This window comes from Anabrus simplex, chromosome 2 (assembly GCF_040414725.1).
Source record: "Anabrus simplex isolate iqAnaSimp1 chromosome 2, ASM4041472v1, whole genome shotgun sequence".
In the NCBI taxonomy this organism is placed as follows: Eukaryota; Metazoa; Arthropoda; class Insecta; order Orthoptera; family Tettigoniidae; genus Anabrus; species Anabrus simplex.
Window position 1 is genome coordinate 463715931 of NC_090266.1, and position 27362 is coordinate 463743292.

The following is a 27362-nucleotide window of genomic DNA, read 5'->3' on the forward strand; positions in this document are numbered from 1 at the left end:
TGGGTGGATCATCGCAAATCTATATTTCTACGGAGACCACTGAACTCCGCCGTAGAAGTTAAAAGAAACTGTAGGAGTTACAGGATAGGACAGTTACACCTAACATTTCATTATTTCACTTTGGGATTTGTAGACGTAAAACAGTACGCAATTCTGTGAGTAAATACACATAGACATGCTTGGTTTGTTAAAGACTTTTAAAATTATAAACAATTTCGAATACAGTGAAATCTATATATGTATGTGTGTATGTATGTATGTATGTATGTACAGTGACTCACATAATTATTCGGATACGTTAGTAATTATAGTCTTTGCTACACACTGGCCCTATATTTTAGAGAAAACATCGTACACGCAAACTAGTTTCTGACAGAACCCAGTTTGACAGATTCAACACGACGTTCAAATGAGTACTTTTAGAAAACAGGAGAGAACTAGTGACCACGGAACCTCAGAACGCATTTAACGTGCTTCAACAAAATTATTCGGACAAAAGTCAGTTGCCGTGCAGAGGTCGTATATAACAAGTGCGAACGTAAACATTCAGTGTGTTAGGGTGCTGTGTACAACGTAGGTGAAAATGGGCCGCAGAGGAAGAGAGAGCACAATCGAACAGCGGTAGCTAGTAACTTTTCACCATGCTAAATGTAAAAGTTGTCGTAAAATTGCTGAAATGTTACAAATGAAGAAAAGTACAGTCTCTGATATTATCACAAGATTCCGGGAGGAAGATAGGATTGACATCTACCGCATACGGGACGTCCAAGAAGTATTTTCTGTGAGGGAAGAGTTTATATCATCAGAAAAATTAAAAAGGCACCCAAGTTAAGTGCTCCAAAACTCGCTACGGAGATTGCTGCAGACACCGGAAAGAAAGAGCATCCCTAAACAATACGGAGAGTGCTCAGAAGAGGTAACTTTCACGGCCATATTGCAAGAAGGAAGTCCTTCATAAATCAAGTAAATCGAAGAAAGAGAATGCTGTTTGCAAAGAGCATGTTAAAGAAGACAATTAGTGGTGGAATTACGTTATATTTGCTGATGAGAGTAAATTTAACATATTTCAATCTGATGGGAGGATAACAATTTGGCGGCGTCCTAATACTGAGCTTCACGAGAAAAATCTGAAAGCAACTGTGAAGCATGGTGGTGGACAGGTAATGGTGTGGGGGTGCATGACGGCGAATGGAGTTGATGAATTGGTTTTTATTGAGGGTAAAATGGACCACTTTCAATGCCTTAAAATACTGAGGGACAATATGAAAAAGAGTGCCGAAAAAATGGGGATTGGTGAACATTTTAAATTTTATCAAGATAACGACCCAAAGCATATGGCCTGGAATGTAAGAATGTGGTTATGGTTTAATTGCGCAAAGGTGCTTCATCCTCCCCCTCAATCACCAGACTTGAATGGGATTGAGAATCTTTGGGACAAACTGGATAAAGAAATAAGGAAAACAACAATCACATCTTGAGAATAACTGAAAAATGGACTTCAAGAAGAATGGCAGAAGATATCTCCCGATTACATCTGGAAATTAGTGGAGAGCATGCCAAGTCGACTTAGGGAAGTAATTAAAATGAAAGGAAAGACCACCAGATACTGAACCTTTAGGACCATAAGTAAAACGGCAAGTGTCCGAATAATTTTGTGCAATATTCGTTTTGATTTTGATTTTGTTTTTAATGATTATATTTTCATTGAACGTGCTCATTAGAAGAATGATGGATGTTTAGCTTTTATATACCATACATAAACTTGTATCTAATTTATATGAGTGCTTTATTATTACTGAAACCACTAATACAAAGGAAACTATAATAAATCATGTCTTTCCGAATAATTATGCGAGTCACTGTATGTATTTACGTATGTACGTATTGTACCAGGAACGCACTGTACATGCCGTATTTATTAAGAGCAATGTCGTATCATTATCACGCGCGTCGAGAACTCCAACCTCGATGTGGTTAAATCTGCCAGGACGAACCAGGGTGTGAGCAAACAGCTGTGTGTGACGTAAATGCAGGAGCAATACAGACTAGCCTGCCCAACTCGTCAACCTACCTCGTGGCGACCACTGGATACATCTGGAACCATGAGTCGTGCATTCGAGAACTTTCGAATAAGAAATTTTTGAAACATTTAATTAGTGGCAGTATCGTCTGGGCAGATACGTCATTCAGTAGCCTATATCAAGAACGTCTCCACTGTGAAATCTCAAGAAAATCCATCGAGGGATTTTCGAGTTAATCCACATTAAAATAATCGCGTTATCCTATGACGTGTAGACCTTGACCATATAAAACACGCCAGGCTGAGTGGCTCAGACGGTTAAGGCGCTGGCCTTCTAACCCCAACTTGGCAGGTTCGATCCTGGCTCAGTCCGGTGGTATTTGAAGGTGCTGAAATACGACAGCCTCGTGTCGGTAGATTTACTGGCACGTAGAAGAACTCCTGCGGGACTAAATTCCGGCACCTCGGCGTCTCCGAAGATCGTAAAAGTAGTTAGTGGGACGTAAAGCAAATAACATTATTATTATTTATATAAAACACGGGGCATTCTTCTGCAAGGGCTCTGCATGGTCAGACCCTATGCTATTCTGTCCATCGGAGAGTATAGTCGAGTGACGACGTGGTGGTTATTAAATGCAACTTGTAAATTCTCACGCCGGTAATTGAACTCAGAGTAATTCTCGAACTGCGGAACTTAATATTTCTTCGAAAGTGAAGTGTTTAATTTATTTCGTTGCTATGCAAGTTTTAGAACATCATTTAATAACTGTGATATTTGAAAGTGTTTGACATATTTAATCATTATAAAACAAGTGTTTGCTTATTTACTGCTATTCAACACTTAAGTGCACGTTAACAAGTCATAAGCATTGAGTAGGATAGACTGTGTCAACCGTTCTGTTAAATGCGAACGACTTAAACATAATCCATTATCGTGTTATTCTCAACTGGATTCGAACTGATTTCTGCACATACTTGTGTATAATTGCTTCAAATTATCCTTCAGCGACTTTATTATCTTACGAGACTCACTGTGCTGAGAGTGACTGACAAGTTATTATTTATTTCATCGCTTTAGCGGCGTCTTACGCATAAACATTTTAATAGCTCTTCTTGTGCGTCAAGTGCGACAGTATTACTTTTCGTTGTGGCAAGTAACCACAGACAGAGTATTGCAAGTGAATTGTGTTTAGCTTCATCATTCAAACTACGTATTTTCCGCCTATATAAATTAAAGGCAGTATTTTGCAAATTTTGGTGACATGTGACTGTGAAGATATCGGGGAACTGTATGTGTATTAACACTCGTACAAAGCTAAACCCACCGAGCTCGATAGCTGCAGTCGCTTAAGTGCGGCCAGTATCCAGTATTCGGGAGATAGTAGGTTTGAACCGCACTGCCGGCAGCCCTGAAGATGGTTTCGCGTGTTTTCCCATTTTCACACCAGGCAAACGCTTTACCTTAATTAAGGGCACGGCCGCTTCCTTCCCACTCCTAGCTTCTTCCTGTCCCAACGTCGCCATAAGACCTATCTGTGTCGGTGCGACGTAAAGCCACTAGCAAAAAAGTCCCAAATATCTCCCTTGGTTATTTCTTTATCATGGTAACTCCAAAGAAATCGAATCTTCGCTTACTCTTAGAAACCCGTTCACTTACATACCTGGTAACAATTACGGAGAAAATTTCATTATTCCAGGTAGACATTCCTATTATTTTAGAGATATTTCAAATTTGCTTTGAACCTACTTTCTTAAATACAAAATGGAGCCCTGTAATTTGGCCAAGTGTTTCACATAAACATTTTCATTAGAACTTGGGAAACATCGATAAAGCAGATTATAATAATTCAAAGGTAAACCAAGTCTACCAGGGCAGGTTTCCTCTATCTCTGGCAAACACAGTTGTTTTGTTTATCTTAATTGTGCCTTGCTACAAAAATAACGCTTGAAAAATGTTGCTAAGAACAAAGAAATGAGCAATCTGTGGTCTGACAAAGAAGTAAGAGCCTTGGTCCGCTATCTCCCGAAGAGTTCCTTCACTCGCTGTCTAACGCTCCGTTTTTATGGTGTGTAAGATGTACGGTTGACGGACGTCCAGTCTCATATCGACTCTCAACCGTGCTGAAGTGATTTTGTACGATAAAATGCTCTGAGCTAGCATTGGAATTCGAAGCACGTGAGAATTGGTGGAAAGCTAACATCTTCACCGCACCAATATCGTTCCCTTGATGTAAAGTAATGTTGGAGTAAATTTTGTTATCCTTTCCGCTGACAGCTACATCTCTCTACAATGTACAGTTGCGCTATCAAAGGAATGGGAACAATCTTGTAAGGTAGTCCGAGATTTCATTCCCACATATCTCCTTCAATAAATTGTTCCACTGGGGAGGATTGAACTGAAATAATAATTCTCAAAATGCACTTCTAGTCCCGAATTTCTGAAAAGTTATTAGTAAGAATATCGGTTCAGAGGAAATTTAATTTGTATACAATCTAGATATGGTATTTTAAACTACTAGAGCCACAAATAAATAGTCTAACAGAATTTTGAGATCACATCCACCCCCATATTCTACATTCGCTTCTCTTTATTTGACAATAGGAGGGATGCTAATGGCTACGTAGCTCCTGTCGAGTCCAAATCCAAAGATGTTTCCACTTGCATGAAACTTTATTTCCTTTCCGAACTTCCTTGATCAATTGATATTCTCTTCCGACCCTAACGGTAGTAGATTCGTGAGGTCTGGAAAACCTTCCATATTCCCATATTTCCTTCTACTCCTTTCCACTCGTCGACTTCCTCTCACTTTCTAAATTAATTTCCCTCGCTCTTCGAAAATACAGATCTCTTTCTGTTCCTCTGCGATTACTTCTAACAATTACTCGTAACCTATTTTTCTATCCTTAAAAGAATATTCAGCAACAGCGAACGGGTATGATCAACGAAAATGTCCATCTATTTCCTATCCCTAAAAGAATATTCAGCAGCAGTGAACGGGTATAATCAACGAAAATGTCCATCACCCAAAAATTAATTATGAACCTGAACAACAGTACCATCAGCGATAGACAATGCTGTTTCTACTTACGTGCATTATACATACACGCATACATACCGTACCAGTAACGCCGGTACAGTAATTAACGCAAGCTAAAAGCACGATTATATCCGACGATTTGAAGGACAACAGCAGAGTACGTTCCGGCGTGGAGGGAATAACATATGATTGATCACTTCCAGCTTGTGTCAAGCTCCACGTCATTCAGAGCCAACTCACATCGCAGTTATGTTACTATACAGCCTATCTTTCAAACATCGAAATAAAATAAAAATGACACCGGTAACGGAGGCAGATTTTTAATTCAGGTAGGAATAACTATATTTTAAACCAATTACATGGATCCTATGGATCGTAATTTAAGAAATACGAAAGCTGATACAATATGGACGTGTGATGACCAAAGCTACTCGCTGCCTTGCTATAAAACCCCAGCGGAAAGCAGGTCTGGACTCACTCACTTCTCGTTTGTTAACCAGGCTACTGAGGCGAGATTCCACTGGAGACAGCAGTTCTCTTGACTTAGTGCCGAAGTGGGCGATCTGCAATGTTAATTTACGAACCTGAACTTTCTACGAACGCGTGAAACTCAAAATGTTTGAGTAATTTGCCAAGACAGTACATGGCGACTTGAGTTTAATTTGGTGTCTTGACATTGAAGTTGTGTTATTTCTGTAGTCTGAACATTCAACTTGCTATCTTCTGAGTCGAGTGTTAAATAATTGCCAAGACAGTACTGGAGACTTGTTTTTATTTCTGTTTCGTGAAATTTGAGAACTTGACTTATGACTGTAGCGTGAAGATTTAACTTACACTATCTTCTGCACCGAATGTTGAATATTTTCCGAGGGAGAACTTGGAGACTGTATTTATATCTGTTTCTCGCATATAGGGACTTGTGCTTTTTATGTGGCGTGAACGTTTAAGAGACTTGTATTTATTTCTGCGGACAGTGATTTAATTATTTGACAATGAAACAATGCCGAGTGTTAGAATAATTTTACAGCAAAACTTAAAGACTTTGTGTTTATAGAACAGTATCGAGTATTCAAACAGTTACGTAGAAACCTTTACACATTCTTCATTCAGACTACGCGAACGGTGAAACGTTGAATTAAATTTCGGTAAATGTCAGATATTAATGTAATTCACTCGGACTTGTGATTATCTCGTGGGTGCGTTTAAACGTGTCATTCATTAAAGTCGCCTGTGATATCTACCGAAAGAAACGAGTGATAAAAGTGTACATTAATCTGCATTCAGTAATTTCACTTGTGGGCTGTACTAAAAGAGACGAGTGATATTAGTGTAAATTTCGCATCAAACACACACTGAATACTGTAGCTTGATATTTCCCTTGAACAAACATTGTATGACGAAGTAATCTTCAAAAACAGATCTTCTGAGGAAGGATTAGGCATCAGTTACCCTAAGACTTATCACATAAAATTTCATGGTACCCATTGTGGATTCGGATTGAGACGTGGTGTACGTGTCCAGGAGTGTTCATGTTCCCTCGCTGCAGAAGTCAACAGGAAGAGCAATTGTATAGGTGATATCCACCATAATTTATTGAGAATAAACAGCCAGTTAAACTGAACATTCATTAAAATATCCTCTTTCCGTATCAACTACAATTAGTGCTAAACATATGACTCTTGCCATTCTTGCAGGCATTTTCTCGTTCAATACAAACATACATACGTACATACATACATACATACATACATACAGTACATACATACATACATACATACATACATACATACATACATACATACATACATACATAACTGCATACATACATACACCAACGTATATTTTCATTATCGACAACATACTTTTCAATGGTGAGTCCATAGGACCCTGAGAGTGATCTACCATCTCCATGAACCTCTCCTTACACCAGTAACGTAAACTGATTTGCTTCTTTCTTATCTATAATTCGTTAAGTGCCGAATCTTATCAAATATTTCTGGTGATTTATTTCATCCTCAAACACTTCATCGCCACTTCTACATTCTTCCAGGTATGTAATTGTCCTCCATGTTCCTTAGATGGCCACACAACTGAAGATGCTCCTTAGCCCAGCTTCATCCAGCGTATTCCTTACTAACTTCGACTTTTTAACCTAATGGTGTATACTCTCCGGCCAATGCTTTCAGTTTTTTGTACTATCATCATTGGCTATTCTCATGACTCTTTCCTCCAGTTCGTCAGTAAGGAAATTGGAGTGCATCGAGCTTTCACTTCAAGCAGCAAAATCAGCCTTAAAAATTCTGCTGCGAAGATATTGTTCCGGCAGCAAACTTACACAGAAATGAAAATTGTTTGAAGTAAGTTTATTTGAAATATACATAAGCAAAACAGCAACATCATAACATCACATCACGTACCTTAGTAGTAACGTTCAAGTTTATGAGGGATATTCTCGCACTCGATAGTTGTGCAGCGCTGTAAGCATAACAATACTAGAAACAGCATATTCAATGCACATTGTTTATTAATTAGAAGGGAAAATAATCCATTTATTCTATAAAAAGCGCGCATTAGTCAAGTAGAATTCTCTGTGCTGACCTCTGCATAGATATCTTAAGAATTATCGACATGTCATGAAAGGAATTGATTAGGGTCCCTTGTATGTTAAAAGACAAAGACCAAATCACCTCCCTACAGGCCATGAAGGCCTTGGAGGAGTGGAAGGTAAAGGCTTCCACCATTGTCAACCACGGCACGTGATAGGGTAGAGTGGTTAGTTCTACGCCCGCCCGCCTTTGCCCCCAGGAATAAAACTGGTACTCATTTTTTATGTAGGCCGAGTGAACCTCAGGGCCATATGCACCTCCGGAAGTGGAAATATCGTTTCTTAAATTTTACGACTTCCTGACGGGGATTCGAACCCACGTCCTTCCGGCCGAACCAAGCACGCCTTTACCGCCTAGGCCAGGCAGCCCCTCCCTTGTATGTTACTTCTAGAATGTATGTTTTATGAGAACTCATACATCTTATGGATCAAGGGTAGTCAATGAGCGTCTTGACAAGAGACCAATGGTTGTCCCCTTAATTATTAATATCGCTGCTGTCAATGGATAAAAACCCTTCACACAGTGTGTGAACTCAATATAAATTTTATAGCCCTCAATACCATTCAGCTAGTAAAAATAATACACTCGTGCTCATAAATTAAGGATAGTTGGAGTTCCTGGTGCCTAAAGACTGGCGAAGCAAAAATGTGTGCTGATAGCATAGGCACATGTTTAACGCACAATAAACACGTCCACATATCCCGTTTATAGAAGAAATAACAGCACATATATATGATACAATAGCAGGGAAATCGTGAGTTGTTTTTCCACTGTACTTTGAGAATATGGACGGGTTTCAATATAGAATGAGATGTCCGTGCATATTAACACATGCATTGTAATACATTGCATCAGGTTGTCGAGCAGGTATTGGAGTATGGCGTTCCGTTGTCTCCTCCAATATAGAAGGTTTCCGTGCCACTCGCTGTCATCTATCAGTAGTAATTTGAGACCCACTGCTCTGCTGGAAAGGTCAACGTAGCATTGCAGAATGATATCCTGGTTAAGCTGACTTCTTATACTTATTCTGTCGAAGACATGACGGGGTTTACGTGAACCCATGGTAATGCACCCCAGACCACAGCACCAGCAATTACATACTGGTCCCTTTGGGGGATGCTAGCGGGTAGGTATTGTGCCCTTATGTCAACAGATCGTACGAGACTTCACCAGTGATGGACCGTCCATATGGCTGATGGATGAGTAAAAGAATGGTAAAGGATTTTGAAGGGAGCATCAATCCTTGAAATAAGTAACATGATGACAAATAAACGATCCAACATATTTTTAATATGTTGAAAGAAACACCAACAAATCTAGTCTTGAGCTAAAAGTCGACCTGAAATATAAATTAAAATCTCAGCTTTTCTGATAACTGAATATTCCTTTACATGATCAAAAATTGCTGAACTTGCTTAACTTACGAACATCCATTTTCTGATTATTTCTTGAACTGAATTTCATAAACTCTACAGTAACAATTAATCTGACTCGTTATTAAATGATCACTTGAGTTTGTAACTGTTCGACCCTAAGCTTCTCACTTGAGGAGACGAAAGTTATTACCTTGGGACACATGAATATCAAATAAACTATATGTGGCTTGCCCGCAAATTGCCACGCAAATAGAAACAATAAATATTCCATGGTTTCTCATTTCTCTATGTGATGTTTGGGCGCCAGGGTTACAGTTTTAAACAAAACTGTAAACCAAAATTTATATTTACTAACATAGAGACTTATACTTAAATCACAGGGGTAGGATTTTAAATAATTAACGATTAAGTATCGTTTGAGAAAGAAAATTAACGCAATATAAAATGCAAATGAATTTATTATACAAAAAATGAGATGAATCGGAAAAGTTCCTTAGAGCGTGGAGGGATTTAGAATTTACGTTACTTAAATTACTATTGCTTGCTTTATCTAATTGAAGCTCGCCAATTGCAGTTTCCATTGAAGTCATCCGGTTTCCGTGGTTACTCGTCCTCTTCTTCTCGATGTAGAATTGACTCCATGGACATCCTTCCTTCTCTGATGTGGTACGGGCTATCTGGACTAGCACTCCCTAATTGCCTAATCTTTAAATTAGACATTGGCCCTATACTTGTAAAAACTGATCAGCGTTGATCGTATGAGGAGAAAATTCAGAGATATGAATTTTTCCATGTTAATAGAAATCTCAATCCAACTGAGCTATACTATTGATACGGTAGAGACTTATACCAAATTCCATGGACTTGAACTAAACATAGTTATTCGTCCAGAAGATTTACTGAATATAACACAAGCCGTAAGCTTGTTTCGTCTCACGCAGATCCGATAACATAACCGCAGCTAACTACTGTATCGAAGCGACAACACACTGTACAAAAATAACTATGTCTCGGAGAGACCACACACTGTCTCAAAATCGATAACGTCGTTCAAAGTAGATGTTCACAGTAGAATTTGCGATGTGAGTCAGTATCCGAGACTCCGTGAATCCGTAACTCCGTATTGTATCGCAAGGGTTGCTCCGCACTTGATAATATACCCGCGCTCTCCCCACTCTTAGTAATAGCTTAACATCAATTCTCTATATAACGAAGCATCTGATACGTAGATCGCATTATCATCTCCCTCTTCTTTCTTCTTGACAGGTCCAGTAGGTGTGGCGATGATGTAGTCTGCAAGCCTAGCCTTGCACGCGGGTCGCTGTGTACTGCCTTGCTCATGAGTTTAACACTCATGTAATTTTCCCCCGCTATAAGAATAACCTTTTCCGTATACACAAATATGAGATGAAATGATAACAACTATGTCTCAACATATTGACCATATTTACAGTACATAATGAATTCCAATCCTACCTAATATAATAATTTAAATAATAAATGATGTTATAATATATACAATATGATTGCAAAAACCTTATTTACAAATGCTTGACGTAGAATAAATATGTTATTACGAATAATTGCCGATGGCGGATAAACTTGATTTCAAATGATATCGCGTAAAATGATAGTATATTAAATTAGTCTGGCTGGAGAAGCCTGGACGGTTACATGTCAATCAAAGAAATGCAATTCTGCTTCATTAGTTCACAAATTCACTCTTTCTTCAATTAAAAATGATATCATTATTTCAACATACTAAGTTTCATTTTTAAAACTCAAGAAATGTTGTCGAAAGCTTTCTAAACATTTTACTGTGATCTCACCATATGCAATTTTACATGTCCTTTAAGGGTTATTTAAATTGGTAAACGATGCATTTAAATTTTCCCTATTTCTGAAGATCAATTCGGAACGCAGGACCAAATTATCACAGCAATCCACAAATTACCAGCAACACAATCATCATTGCTTAAAATGGCTGAGTGACAAACAAATGTCACATAAGAATGATGAGCTCACGACTATATTAAACGATTAAGGATCCCGTAATTTCCATATTTATCCACCGTAGTTATTATTTCAGGAGAATAATAAATCACGAAAATTATGTCACATCGATGAGCTTAAGATACGATTGCCAAGCTGTTACATTAATTCGTGACTGACTTGCCAGGTGTGTCACTAATCTGTACTAATCACTAAAGTACCTCAGATAAACAGCGAAATGAGCCACCTAAAACTGGATGAATGTCGGGATCAGACAGGAATGCATCCGATTCCTATCTCTAACTAAGCATTGCGTAGATTGTCATCCGATAAGAGTGGATTAGATTTAAGTACACGACTGTCATAAATTGCAGCAAATTAATTCATGCGTGCTCGTACTCTATATATATAGAGTGTTAGGGGTATACGTGCAGATACACTGACTGACAGAGCGAATGCAACACCAAGAAGGAGTGGTCAGAACTTTATGCCAATTGCAGGGTAGACTGACGTCACTGAGGTATGCTCATGATGTGAAATGCGCCGCTGTGCTGCGCACGTAGCGAACGATAAATGGGACACGGCGTTGGCGAATGGCCCACTTCGTACCGTGATTTCTCAGCCGACAGTCATTGTAGAACGTGTTGTCGTGTGCCACAGGACACGTGTATAGCTAAGAATGCCAGGCCGCCGTCAACGGAGGCATTTCCAGCAGACAGACGACTTTACGAGGGGTATGGTGATCGGGCTGAGAAGGGCAGGTTGGTCGCTTCGTCAAATCGCAGCCGATACCCATAGGGATGTGTCCACGGTGCAGCGCCTGTGGCGAAGATGGTTGGCGCAGGGACATGTGGCACGTGCGAGGGGTCCAGGCGCAGCCCGAGTGACGTCAGCACGTGAGGATCGGCGCATCCGCCGCCAAGCGGTGGCAGCCCCGCACGCCACGTCAACCGCCATTCTTCAGCATGTGCAAGACACCCTGGCTGTTCCAATATCGACCAGAACAATAATTTCCCGTCGATTGGTTGAAGGAGGCCTGCACTCCCGGCGTCCGCTCAGAAGACTACCATTGACTCCACAGCATAGACGTGCACGCCTGGCATGGTGCCGGGCTAGAGCGACTTAGATGAGGGAATAGCGGAACGTCGTGTTCTCCGATGAGTCACGCTTCTGTTCTGTCAGTGATAGTCACCGCAGACGAGTGTGGCGTCGGCGTGGAGAAAGGTCAAATCCGGCAGTAACTGTGGAGCGCCCTACCGCTAGACAACGCGGCATTATGGTTTGGGGCGCTATTGCGTATGATTCCACGTCACCTCTAGTGCGTATTCAAGGCACGTTAAATGCCCACCGCTACGTGCAGCATGTGCTGCGGCCGGTGGCACTCCCGTACCTTCAGGGGCTGCCCAATGCTCTGTTTCAGCAGTATAATGCCCGCCCACACACTGCTCGCATCTCCCAACAGGCTCTACGAGGTGTACAGATGCTTCCGTGGCCAGCGTACTCTCCGGATCTCTCACCAATCGAACACGTGTGGGATCTCATTGGACGCCGTTTGCAAACTCTGCCCCAGCCTCGTACGGACGACCAACTGTGGCAAATGGTTGACGGAGAATGGAGAACCATCCCTCAGGACACCATCCGCACTCTTATTGACTCTGTACCTCGACGTGTTTCTGCGTGCATCGCCGCTCGCGGTGGTCCTACATCCTACTGAGTCGATGCCGTGCGCAATGTGTAACCTGCATATCGGTTTGAAATAAACATCAATTATTCATCCGTGCCGTCTCTGTTTTCTTCCCCAACTTTCATCCCTTTCGAACCACTCCTCCTTGGTGTTGCATTGTCACTGTCAGTCAGTGTATTTTGATTCCAATAAATGTTATTTTATAATTGTTCGCGTAATAGCGTAAAACAATTCGCCATTTTTACGAGTTTATCAGGGCACATTTGTGGCACCGTTTAGTGAAAATATTTAGTTATAACAAAATACGTAGATAGGTACAATCGACAAGGCAGATTATTGAAATCCCGACTCCAGCCTGATGCCAATCTCACCAGGCAAAACTAACCAATGACACTGATAGATCTTATTCTTCGTACACGTTTTGTTACTAGAACCTGCTGTTGCAACTTTCTTCCGTTTCGCGGCTACTTCTTCCAAGAGGACTGACGGTGCAGATGAGGACACAAGCACAGCACTGATCAATCTGAAACGAAAACAAAAAATGAGGAAAAATATATAACACGTTTTTTGGCAAAGAAATAAAACTTATCGAGTACATTTTCCTAGATGATAGTGAGGAATACCGGTATTGTAGAGAAATTAACTACATTATTAACGGCCTTCTTTCATATTGTGAATAAAAACATCCACGAATATGGAAGGAAAACATCGAGTGAGTAAATCACTTGAGCCTAATGGCGTCACTCGGAATTGGGGTTGATTTGCCAGGTATAAAAATAAACGTATACCCCATGGAGCCGTCCGTTATCGTCACGTCATCACCGATTTCAATATAACATCCACTGCGGCTAACAACAATCTAGCTTGAACCGTTTCCTGGGGACATTGAGACCTGAGGTGATTTCTGTGAACAGTTTGAATCTTATGTAGATAAATATATCTCAGTCTCGGTAATTAACAAAAGCATATTTATTCGTGGATGTTTAGGGGGATAGCCTAAACATCTGGTTGGGGGAAACAAAGAACATTCTTCAAACTCGCTATAACGACAAGAACAGAATAACAGACGCATTGGGACTAACTGGTGTGCATCCTATCTGTTCAATTCACCATCCCTGAAGAACTCTGTAATACGTTGATCGATTACCACCGATGCATATTACCTCTTCGGGCACTTAGAAAGCACGTAAATGGGTACGGAAGATTTCTTGCTCCATAAATATTTGGAATATTTCCTGATGACATCTATCGGCGTTAGATTAGTTACACGATGAGGGGAAAATATCTATGAGGGTGATATTTTCAAGCTAATGGAATTCTTGGAAGAAGAAGTAGATGGCGCCATAGTGACACAAACGATCCATGGATTTGCGCTTACTTCGAAAAACTTTCCAACATTAGTAACACTGCACGTCGCAAAAAATTAGAATTTACCCAGTGGAAGGGGTGTACTAGAATGACTCTGTGACTTCTGGGACTTCCGTTGACACTGCGCGCAAAACTGCAAGGACTTTTCTGATGTTAATCAATATGAGTAATTTTAGAGGTAATATTCGACAGACTTATTGAGAATAAATTAGCAGTTAAAAATAAAACTCATGTTTGTTTAAAATTCACTTTCTGTACCCATTCCCATCAGTGTGACGCTAACCACCCTGCACTCAAAACTCATCGTGCCCTTCAAGCTACCTTTTGTGCCGGCATTTCTTGGTTCAATATATAATTCCTATTCCGTTTGCCTTTCACAACGATGCTGAGAAAGCTGGAACATTTCGACAACTGAGAGTGGCACCAGATATAGGCTGTTGTCTCTCTCTTAAAGGAAAAATAAAATGAACCTCTCAAGCTCACGACGTTCGTATTTCTTAAAGGAGAAATACGTTTTCACAGCGAAGCGATAACCTCATTTTCACCATGATGACGTACACAGCTCTACCTATCGGCGTGAATTCGACATGTGTACGTCGTGATTTCTGTTACCCCCTACCCCAGAGATTACCTAGAAAATGGGAATGTTTGGCAGGCTAACACAGAACCAGACAGAGGTTATAAGAACATTGCAGTGACGATCAGCTTACTAGAACTGTTTAATGAAATTTACTATCATCAGGTGAAGTGAATGAATAGTCTTCTCCATTCTGGCGTATTCAACGACATTACCTACATCCATAACTACGAGATAGAACTCCTACCGTTGAGTCTGTGGAACGACATGCGAAAAATATTGATAGTGGGTGCTTCGTTGTAGGTGTTTCCATGGTAGAGACATAATCCCTACCAGGTGGAATTTCGCATGCTTGACACTTTCTCCATAAAATACGTCTCGTTCATCCAGATGAGATTTTCATTTTTGTCGCATAGGCCCTATATCAACATTAGCAACATCTTTTGACATAAGATTGAATCTAGTCCTCCTTCGAGCTTAGAATTTTTTGCGTATAGAAAGCTAAAATGACACATTCGGAGAAAGATAAACTGAGCAAAGTTAAGTGACGGGAAAGAGAAATTTATTAATCTAGATTCGCAAACCTCTACGTCTAACATGTGAATGACATCAGGAGATGCAGAGGAAATAGGACAGGCTAAGTCATTCATATGGGACGAGGTAGACATGGCTCCCCATCACGCCCTTCCAACAGTAGATCTGCTACTGCAAAATATAATAAATAACAAATCACTTAGCGATAGAAAAGTGACTTTGCTTGGCATTAACTTTCTACACTGTATGCCAGTAATTCATCATAGTCACAGAGTATCTGTTGTCCAGTCAAGTTTGAAATATTTTACTCTAGTCCCAAAATTATGACTTTTAAACTAAAAGAAGAATATAAGAGCTGCAGATGCTAACTTCAGTGAATAAGGGGAGTTAGTGATTGGAATAACTTACCAAAGGAGATGTTCAATAAATTTCCAATTTCGTTGCAATCGTTTAAGAAAAGACTAGGAAAACAAGAGATAGGGAATCTGTCACCTGGGCGACTGCCCTAAATGCAGATCAGTAGTGATTGATTGAAATGAAAAATAGCTCCTAAGGCAGGGAAATGGAAATCTAGATCCAAATGGCATTAATTAGATTCAACAAACCCACATTTCAAACATGATTTTAAAAGACTTATTTGGTTCTTATTTTCATCCAAGTGAGAGTTTAAAATGTTTAAAAGAAGCAATTTTTACCCCAAAAAATGAATTAGTTTAAGTTATTAACCAACTATGAATATTCGGATAGCTGAAAAAATAACGTACACCAGCATTGACTCAGTAGATTGCGTTGAATGAAGTTAATAGAGCTGGTTTCTACAACGGAATCAGATTGGTGTACTGAAGCTAGACAAAAATATCGTTCATGCAGAAATTCTGACAGGCTCATTCAACTTCGGGAAGAAACTGTTTTATTCCAAGCATAGATTTGGCTCTTGTTAATCCCAATATATCATAGCCGGCTCATTATTTAAAAGATAAACGCAGTTTCCTTAGGTTCTTAGGGACCTGGGTACCATTAATGGCCTGGTCGAGGATTTTAATTCAATATAGTTGAATCCTCTAGCTGTTTGTGGTTCTTCTTCATACTCATCTTAATTTACGTAGAATACTACACACTACAAGCAAACCAGTATACGAACACACAATAGCGAATAAATCCCTCCGCATAGGGTTGGCGTCTAGAAAGGTATCTTGTCGTAAACTGTAAGAAATCCGCTCAAAGTGCCAACCCAAATAATTTGGAAAATATACAAAAGTGGAAGAGAAAATCCCGATATATCATTCGTACTTAAATGGAAGCAATTTTCTCTAAATGTAATTTTCTCTGTCACAACCAATAATTTCAAGGGTGAAACTTTGTATAAAGTTGGGATAAATCTCTCCACTTCGTTGTTTAGGCATGGCCAGCACGTCTAGTTTAAATCAAAAGTGCGCAGATTCTGAGATGTCGAAATACAACTCCCTCTACAACTACACCCATGCGTTTTATAAGGAAATACTATAATACCTTTCCGTATTGACGATTTACACTTTACAATAGGAAAGCTGTTATTACTTCCTCCTATTCAATACATACCTATATCCATCTTTTGATGGAATGATCTTTAGCCAAACATGTTCTACCTCATCTTTGAGCCATCTTCAGTGAAAATATATTAAAAGTTACAGGAATGAATATTGAATGAGTAACACTAAAAACACATTTAGACATGGAGGTTTCTAACCTCGCTATAACCTTGTTTGTTTTAGATACATCATCATGTCTCACTCGGATTTTACATCCACTTCCATATTGTTTACAGTGTTACACATCCAATATTAATCCAAGTAACTTTTAATATATTTTCAATGAATATGGTTCAAAGATGAGCTGAAACATGCTTAGTAGAAATCATTCCCCTAAAAGACGGATATATGTATTGGATAGGAGGAAGTAATAAGAGCATTTCTACTGTAAAGTGCTATAATACGGTACCTGTTCTGATTCTATTCAAATAACCTATACGTAACACGGAAAGCGTTAACTTCTATTCATAAGATATGGTATTATTATGCCCATTTAAAATACCATCACTACTACTACGAAATGTTTTCATTCCTCGCCTGAAGGGTGAGGTGGGCCTCATAGACGGTGGCACCGTCTATGAGGCCGGGAGATATGTTACAATGAAGGAGATGAGCGGAGAAAATGAGTAGGTTGGTGGCCGTTGCCGATACTAGGAAATGTCCCGGAATTCGCTTTAGTGCAGGAGCATGGAAAACGAGGACAGCCGTCGGTCGGGGCCAGCCGTGAGGTCCAGCCCTGCCCCGTCTCCCGAATGCAGAGGCGTAGAACCACGGTCGAGCCGTGGCCACCCATCCTCTGCTCGGTTGGCTGGTCTGAGTGCAGAGGTGTTGGACCACGGACCATCCCTGGCGACTTATGGGCCGAGACCCACTCTGCTTCCATCGACCCCATTTAAAATTTCCAATTGCTCCTTAAATAGTAATTACGACTTTCAACCCTTTATCAGTTTTATTCATAAGATACATTAATATGTCCATTTAAAATATCGAATTACTTCTCACGCGTTCATTTCGACTATCGTAGTCAGGCATACGTACTAGTGTGCCTACATTTTCCAATGTAATACTTCAACTTTTGATTGTATTTCGAGGAACCACAGAATCTGAAAATGTCCACTTGATTGAATGACCCATATCATTCCCTGTTTAATTGATTTCAGCTCATCTGTCTCAATGTTTTATTAGTATTACAAATTGTGTTCAAGTAACTGGAAAGCTATTTCAAATATTTATTACACAATTTATCGTGGGATGAGCAAAGAACTACTTCTACCGTGATACAAAACACTCGTAAATATAACCCCAGAAAATTTGCTGACTTGCTCACTAAAGGAGGATATTGCAAGATTCATAAGCGTACCATGCGGTGAATAAACTGAAAAAATTAATTGGAATTTTCAGCTATGCTATTAGATTTAATTTTGTGACTTCGAGTATGTGCGTCGAAATTCATTGGACATTTTTCCTCATTACATTTCCCATATCCTTGAAATCAGGCTGTGATTATTGGCCTCATTCGCCGCACACTAACTCATGCACGTATACAGAGCAGGTCACTGAAAATGTACGGACAGATTTATCAGCGGCAATTGAATGCGCGTCGGCTTCTCTGGTAGGAGATTAACAAGAAGAGCTTATTATCTGCGGACCATTAGCAAAAGAATCCAATTACAATTTAATTAGCCCACTGTATGTTCCAGTATATGAAATCCACATGACATTACACAAGGTTTTAAAAATATGTGCAACAGTGCTCTGTCATAAGTGGTGAATTAGAAATATAAATCTCTAATAATTCACAAAATTTTCCACTTTCTTGATCTACAAGACACTAAAATGTTCCCCTGTGACTCCAGTCAGAGGTATTGAGTTCGAAATGCCCACCAATGTATTATCTCATCCTGTGAGGTAAGTAGAAATGCAATAATATCCTAACATTCATTTGATATGATTTAAGTTAATGTTCTGAAACGCACGGCTGTTATGTAGTGAAAACCAGCAACCTTCATTTGAGGGAACCCTATTGTCTCCTACGTCCCACTTTTTCTGCTGTGTATTAGAATTGCAACTCCAGTAAAAAATATGCACTACTAAGACACATGTATAATGTCTCGACAATGGTAGGAAAAATGCATGATTAGTGGCACAGAACGAAATGTGGACTGAATGCTCCCAAGAATCAATAATTAGGAGGGAGGACACATGGTCACCTTTACCTAGTTGGGCAGTGGTTGCTCGTCGAGCGTGTGCACAGAAATACGATTCAACTTTGCTTGCTGTAGCGCATTATTTTTAAGACACATAGACAACATTTGAATATACACCGGAGGCGTCTACGGTGGCAATGGTACGTAGGTTGTCATTCATGGAGGGGGTTAAAATGATACAAATTTTTCGACCAGTCCCATTTCTGTCTGCAGCACTACGATAGCCCCATCTACACAGATCAAAAAATACAGGGGAACATGTTTTGTAACGTCTGGTATGTGAACGTTAATTTGGTAGATGGGGTTCCAATGGTCGTACAGCATACCTTGAGATCTTAGCTGCTCAGGGCATGTCAAATCGAAGTTATACTACACCTGTAGGCGTAGCCATGCATTAAACAGTCATGTGACCCATCAAAACAAAGTGAATAGCGGTGCGTCCGTGTGTCATTGTGAGGTACACAGACTACTGCGGTCATTTGAGCACGTTGTACGTCAACCAGCCCATCCCATGAGACATTGTAACGAGGTTGAAGTCGCAAGGGCCGTCACTTTGATCCAAAAAGGATGGACTTTTCGTCGTGTTGTTGTGGATCTCAATATCTCTGCATCAGTTATTCACCGTTTGTGGAATCGCTACAATGAGACAGGCCAGTTCACAAGGAGGGTTGGGCAAGGTAGTGGACGCATGACAACCCCAGATGATGACCTATATCTGACCATCTGTCCGTTGTGGCGTCGGTCAGCAACTGCCAGAGAACTGCAACAAGACCTCGGGAGGGTCACTGGAGTCACGGTGACAGACCAGACAGTAAGTAACAGGTTAAGAGAAGTGTCCTTACGACCCAGACGTCCTGTTCGAGCGCCCCGTTGTACGCAGCAACATCGCGTAGCTCGCCTTCTCTTTGCCGGTACCAACGTCAACTACGCCAATGGAGACCTGTGTTGTTCACGGACGAGTCCAGATTTCCCCTGACACAGCGTGATGGACGTAAACGTACAGTATATGAAGACGCCGTGGTGAGCAGTTCATGCCAAATGTTGTCCAGGAAGGTGACCGATTCGGACAAGGTTCCGTGATTGTGTGAGGTGGCATCAGTATTGATGGCCGTACGGATTTTGACGTCGTACGTCGTAATCTTACCGCTGCGGGCTACATCGAGCAGATACTGCTACATCATGTGTTTAAGCTTCATACGGTCTTGGCCCTGAATTCGTACTCATTCATGACAGTGCCAGGGCTCACCAAGAGCTGTCTTGCGAGAACTGGACATTCAAGAGATGGAATGGCCAGCAGTGAGTTCCTACCTGAATCCCATCGAGCATGTGTGAGATATGCTTGACAGAAGTGTTCGTGGGCGTCCTGTTTCACTACAGACTCTCCAAGACCTTGAACAAGCTTTCGTTGAAGAATGGGACATGATACCGCAACGTGACCTCCGTCGACTTATACGGAGCATGCCACGTAGGTGCCAAGCTGTGATAAATGCTCGTGAAGGACATATACCATACTGAAGCTCTCCATCTGCAATAAAAATCAACCCTGAATGACTGTTATCACTTTGTTTTCGCCCCTATTTGGACATTTCCGCTGTGTTCTGAAAATAAAAGCGAATCCATCGATGCTTTCTTGTATACTTCAACGGTAAAGAATAAAGGTTTAGTTGGCAATATACTTGCGTGTGAGGTATTGTTTTGTGGAGCATGGCATACGTTCAAAAACATGTTACTCTATTTTTTTAACTGCGTTTTTTCGAGAGTATTACTCCAAGGAACTGAGCCAGTCGTGTACTTCACAGCATCGTACCGGTACAACACCTTGAATTATTTGCGTATAATCAATGAATTGCAGAATCAAAAGTGCCTAGAACTAAACGTCCGTTACATTTCTAACGTGATGGACCAATTGATGTTGTAATTCGTCTGCAAGGCCTACCCAAGGTCGTTTATCAAGAAGACAAGGTGCGACCACATGTGGTGCACAACGCCCAACTACATCTGTATCTTACGATGTGTCTCTCCATTCTTGCCATACACATGCACATACAGGTGTCGACTATTTAAAACGTCGAAGTTATGCGTCTTCAGAAGATGTGTTTAAGCAACATATCGTCGCTGGAAAGGTAAAAGGTTGTATTCCACAAAGCTCTTCCTATCAATTATTCTCCTTAAGACTGGTCACGCCTCCCAGCCACATATGGACACGCAGTCCATCAGAACAATGTCCGTTGTGTTCGTTTTCCTATGTCGACAATTAAACGAAAATGAACCTTACATGCATTGTACACTAGGAGTGCGTAAATACGTAATGCAAAAGTACATTCCTACAGTACGGTACTGTAAGGTTCATTTTCCTTTACACATGGGCATAGGAAAATGAACACAACAAAATTTGTTCTGATGGACTGCATATCCATACGTGGCTGGGAGGCGTGACCAGTCTTAAGGAGAATAATTGATAGGAAGAGCTTTGTGGAATACAACCTTTTACCTTTCCAGCGACGATATGAAAACTCCATGGCCTGGTATATAGAATGTATATATTTTGCCAAATTGATGGTAATGCCCCCCGCTACCAGTGGATCACAGGCTTGCGTAAAAGTAACACGCCTTAAATAAACGTGGCTTGGCCTTGGCTAAAGGGGAAAATATAAAAGTAGTTAATGGACACGGTAAGGGCATCTTATTTTGTGAATGATGGGCAGACTACGACTTAGGTTTGATGAAAATATATTAACTTAAAAGCATGACCCAAGTTTTTGGATCATGTCACGAAATCAATATGTTACACTGAATTGGATACTCGTTGGCTGAACGGTCAGCGTACTGGCCTTCGGTTCAGAGGGTCCCGAGTTCGATTCCTGCCCGCTTTGGGGATTTTAACCATAATTCCAATGGTCTTCATCATCATTTCATCCTCGTCACGACGCGCAGGTCGCCTACGGGAGTCAAATAGAAAGACCTGCACCTGGCGAGCCGAACCCGGTCTGGGATATCCCGGCACTAAAAGCCATACGACATTTCATTTTTCATTTTTTACTGAACTGGATTTCTTGATGGAGTTCATCATGAATAAATCATCGTATACACTAGCACGCATTTAGTAATTGGGCTCGAATTAATTACATAAACATTTCTACGGCTGTGAATTTATTTACAAATATTTTCTGCTTTGGAATGAATACCCGATATTCCATATCCCTGCTCAACATCACGGAGGAATCCTAGCCTTGCGTACCTAATTCTCTCGAAGGAAATGCGACAGATAAGAACACTTCACAAAACAACTTAAGTGGATCAAGAGTATATACGAACAGACCCAAGCTGGAGTAAACGAAAAATATAATTATATCCGGGATTCGGACCACATACAACAATATACACTTGAATTAATCAATAAAATAATGTAAATTCACACATGTTGTCTAATTTATCCAAACACATAACATGCAACACTTTCACGAAAACAAAGATATCATCTTCACATAAAAATAGACATAAATGCACGCACAGTTACAACTTTTTTCTCCGCAATAAATGGTCACAACTAGAAATAAATAATCAAGCACATGCTGAAATCTGGTTTTGCACCTGAATTCTCCTAGATATTGGAAATAAATACTCCACAAAAGAACATAATAAATTATCATACAAATAACAAACAACAAAACAAACAACCTCTATGAACGTAGGTGAAAATAAATATAGGCCGCACTAATCAAATGACCCTCCTTTTTAGCTAAAAATCCTCTCCGAAATAAGCCTTCGATGGAATAAAATATCATCGGAGCCCTGTAATCCTAACACAAGCAGCTGAATTAATCAGGAATTCCAAATCCCTCAGAAAATAAAGACAATGGCCTACACGGATCCAGATACAATCGACGATGCTGCAATATTACAAAATCAACCCAAGGCATGTCTAACAGATATACGTGTTTATCAGCTGATCTTTAATTGCAGAATAAACAGCCACTTTATCTCTCATTCATTAATCCGCACGTCCTAAATTTAATTTATATGATAGTAAATTGATGACAAGCTCACTATATCCGGCTCTACCAATATTAACTTTGAATATAACAATTAAGAAGATCATATCCGCGTGCATAAATATCACAATTCTCACTTCAAAATGATTTATTCCACTTAAATCTTAAATATGATGACCGTAAATACGCCACTATCGGTCAAACTGTCCTGATGAATAAAGAAATTTACTGAACCACATCTCAAACACTTATGAGCACTCGCAATAATTAGATATTCAAATGATGACATAAGAAATTTTACAATAAGCTTATCAGTAAGATAAAGGCTTCGATTATGGACCAAGTTGGTCAACACTCGAACATTCCTGCACACGAAATTTAAGGCAACGTTTAAGCACCTGTGCAGTTCCGCAAACTCATAGTTACAAATAGGAATATCAGACGAGGATTTTGTATATCTGGGTAGGATAATCCTCCGCAAGCATGTGAAATACATACATTAATATGCTATTTACCCACAATGTTATGATGAGCCTATATTGACATCGAACACACAATACCTCCAGGATCTGACAAGTACTCACACACTTCGCATGTATGGTAAAATGTGACTGTAAGTGTTCGTCCATTGATCCACACATAATTTTTACTGAATTAATTAGTCAAATTACTTGAATAACTCCGTTGACCATTATATTTTCCCAAGGTGAGCACAGCTCTTCATAAGAAAAATGAAACTCAGCAAACAAATAGCAATTAAAGTAACCCAACTTGTTTTTTTTAAAACTGACATAATGTTGTGTCTTTTGTACACTGTAAGCTGATATTGATGGCGATTCCGATGCAGAGGATAGCACTATACTACCATAAAGTGACTCATCAATGAGTTGTTCCACAAGAAGGTCAAGTGCAAGAGCTTAATGCAGCGCAAACGCTAACAGTCAACTAAGCTCTATGCTATGTAAAGACATCGAAGTATCGCTTTGTGGGGACTGCTTTACTCCTCTCCATTTCAGAAACTGTTGACTATTATCATGTCTTTGAGCGAGCTCTTGACATTAGCAGTTTTATTTGAGGATAGGATAATTAATTTTTTTCCAGTGAATTACATTTTCAAGTAATTGAGTTCAGAGATGGTTTTAATTTGTTTTATTATCAAGACAAATGTTTACATAGTTCATCATGTACGTCACTCCAATTTGTTAAACTTTGAAATAATTGTAGTATGGAAATATAATGAATAACTGTAAGCTGTTATTTAAGTGAAAAAGAATTAAAGATGATAAACATGAAATTTTAAGTGTAAGGCTCACATCTAAAGATACTAGGTAACTTGGTGTTTTTGGAATATATAGACGTAGAAAGGGTGACGCACACGCCGATTCTGAATTATTTGATACGAAAATCAGCTATGTTGGAAACGATACGGAAAGTAACGTACTTGTAGTAGGTGATCTCGATTTACTAAATGTCAATCGGGAAGGTAATGCGAATGACAGCATGTATGACCAAAAAGTGGAAAATAAGTTCATCCGGGAAGGACAGCTGAATTAGAAAGTGATGGAACCAAAGAGATAATAATAATAATAATAATAATAATAATAATAATAATAATAATAATAATAATAATAATAATAATAATAATAATAATAATAATAATAATTATAATTATAATAATAATAATAGTAATAATAGTAATAATAGTAATAACAATACTGGATTTACTTCCCACTAACTTCTTTCACAGTTTTCGGAGACGCCTGGATGCCAGAATTTAGTCCTGCAGGAGTCCTCTTACGTGCTAGTAAATCTACCGACACGAGGCTGGAGCATTTGAGCACCTTCAAATACCACCGGACTGAGCCAGGTTCGGACCTATCAAGTTGGGTTCAAAAGGCTTGCACCTCAACCGTCTGAGCCACTCAGCCCTGCAGGAACCAATTAGAAGAAAGAATATTCTGGACACGGTGCTGGTAAAACCAGATGAGCTCAATAGAGAAACTGAAGTAATAGTTGGTATTAGTGGTCACAAAACAGTTTTGTCGTAGTTAAAGATAAATGTGGTAGAAAGGAAGGTCGTAAAAGTAGGATTATTAGACAGTACCGCATGGCTGATAGGAGAGGCATGAGGAAATTTTTTAAACGTAATTATGATCAGTGTAAAACGGTAAATAAAAATGTAAACAGACTGTTGGAGGGGTTTAACGCAACTGTTGAGGAATTTGAAAACAGGTATGTACCATTAAAGGTAGTAAGGAATGGTAAAGACCCTCTATATCACAACATAGATGTAAAGAGACTAAGAAGGAGATGCAGGTTGGAAGGAAATGGAGTTAGAAACGGTTGTGGAAGCAAGAAATAGAAATGGAAGTTACATATCGTAAAATGACAATGTATCCTATTCCATCGGAGTAAGCTGTTCCAGAAATATTATGTTCCTCCGGAGACCCTAATACGAAAGTAACTGCCTGACCAAAACCAACGGAGGGGGGTAGGGCGTTTCAGATTGGCTAACGGATATTAGGAAGCATAGCAGCTCGGTTTAAGCGCGCCTCCAGCGCAAGCGCGAACGATAATATTGTAACAGTTTAGAGGCAGTGCTGATATTCCTTCCCTCTTACTTGCTGGCCGGTTACAGATATTCTTTAGTTATTCGATGTGCTTTGTATTAGACATATACAATAATATATATATATATAAAATACAATATAATAATACAATTTTAAAAACTCAACCGGTCCATGTAGTTCTCATTTATATACATGGTACTCAAGTATCAGGTCCTGAAAAGCCATCGCAAGTGCCATCACTTGTATCTGTCCCTCCTGAAACTTCAACATCATCATCGACTGCATTTTCAGTAATACAAAGGTAAAGAGTCTTCAAGAGAAAAAGACGCTAGACACGCCAATTACAAAGCTGTTAACCGCACATTCCCAATATTCATGCTATGGCGGAAGACGAAGATTTTGGAGATTTTTGTACTGGATTTACAGAGCGAGTTGGCTACACAGTTCGGGACACGTAGCTGCTAGCTTTTATTCGGTAGATGATTTTCGGTATAGTTTCCAATGTACACACCAAGTAAATGCTGGAACTGTTCCTCAGTTGAGACGACGGTCGCTTCCATCCTAGTCCTGTCCTATCCTATCCCATCGTCATCATAATATCAGTCTGTGTTGGTGCGACGTAAAAGGACAAAGAAAGAAGGAATAGATTAAAAGATTAAAGTCTGCTTACGCCTCGCCTGATAGAAGGACTGTTTCCTCATCTCTCATTCCCACGGCATCTGAAGTGTATATGACACTTTTTCATCAACATACTCGTATTTTATAATGTCGGGACTGAGTGTTTCTTTAACTAGAGATCCTTGGACATCTAGGAATACAAAGAGCTACCTAGCAATCACGGCGATTATTAATAAAGAAGGTTTCGAAGTATTAGTTCTCGGAGTGTAAGTTTGTCATTGCAAACATTTTCTAGGAATAGTCATGAATGGTTTTTTTTGCTAGGGGCTTTACGTCGCGCCGACACAGATAGGTCTTATGGCGACGATGGGATAGGAAAGGCCTAGGAGTTGGAAGGAAGCGGCCGTGGCCTCAATTAAGGTACAGACCCAGCATTTGCCTGGTGTGGAAATGGGAAACCACGGAAAACCATTTTCAGGGCTGCCGATAGTGGGAATGGAACCTACAATCTCCCGGATACAAGCTCACAGAATGTGAGTGACAAGGGGGCGAAAGGGAGAGTGGAACAGAAGAAAGCGATATGACGATAATAGTATTGCTATTTATAAGTACTTACAAAGGTGCGGTTAGAGGCTGCAAGAAACAGCAGGTATAGTGAATGTTCCTCGAAAAAGGTGACCTGCAACTTCTATTATGTTCCTTTTATATGCTAAAACTCCAACCTAATACAGTAATGTACACAAGAACATGATACTGGAAAGTAACCATTTGTCCCATCCCTACTAGGAAATTGAATTTAGCTGAAGGTATAATCATATTTACTCTTCTAACTCATGCGCATGAAAAACAGTGTTTTTATTACTCTTGCCGTTCGACTTATTGTAATTTATACGGCCAAAAGTATAAAATAATGTTCCGCGTCCTCAGGAATAACTTAAACCTAATCTAGATCATCGAGAGTTCGAAATGAAGGTTTCGTGTATATTTTACCTGCCTCTCAAAACTCTCACTTTCAGACATTATCTGATTTAAATTACCAGGGCAACCGTCATAATATCATTTGTGACGCGGTAATGCAGGTGCCTCAATAACGTCAGTAACAATGTAATGTGCCATTTCACCGTTCTATAGTTGCTGTATTAGGAACAAAAATGGCGCTCCGGCTATTAACGGATCAGTATAAAAGCAATTAGCAGCCGTACGAGCTGAAGA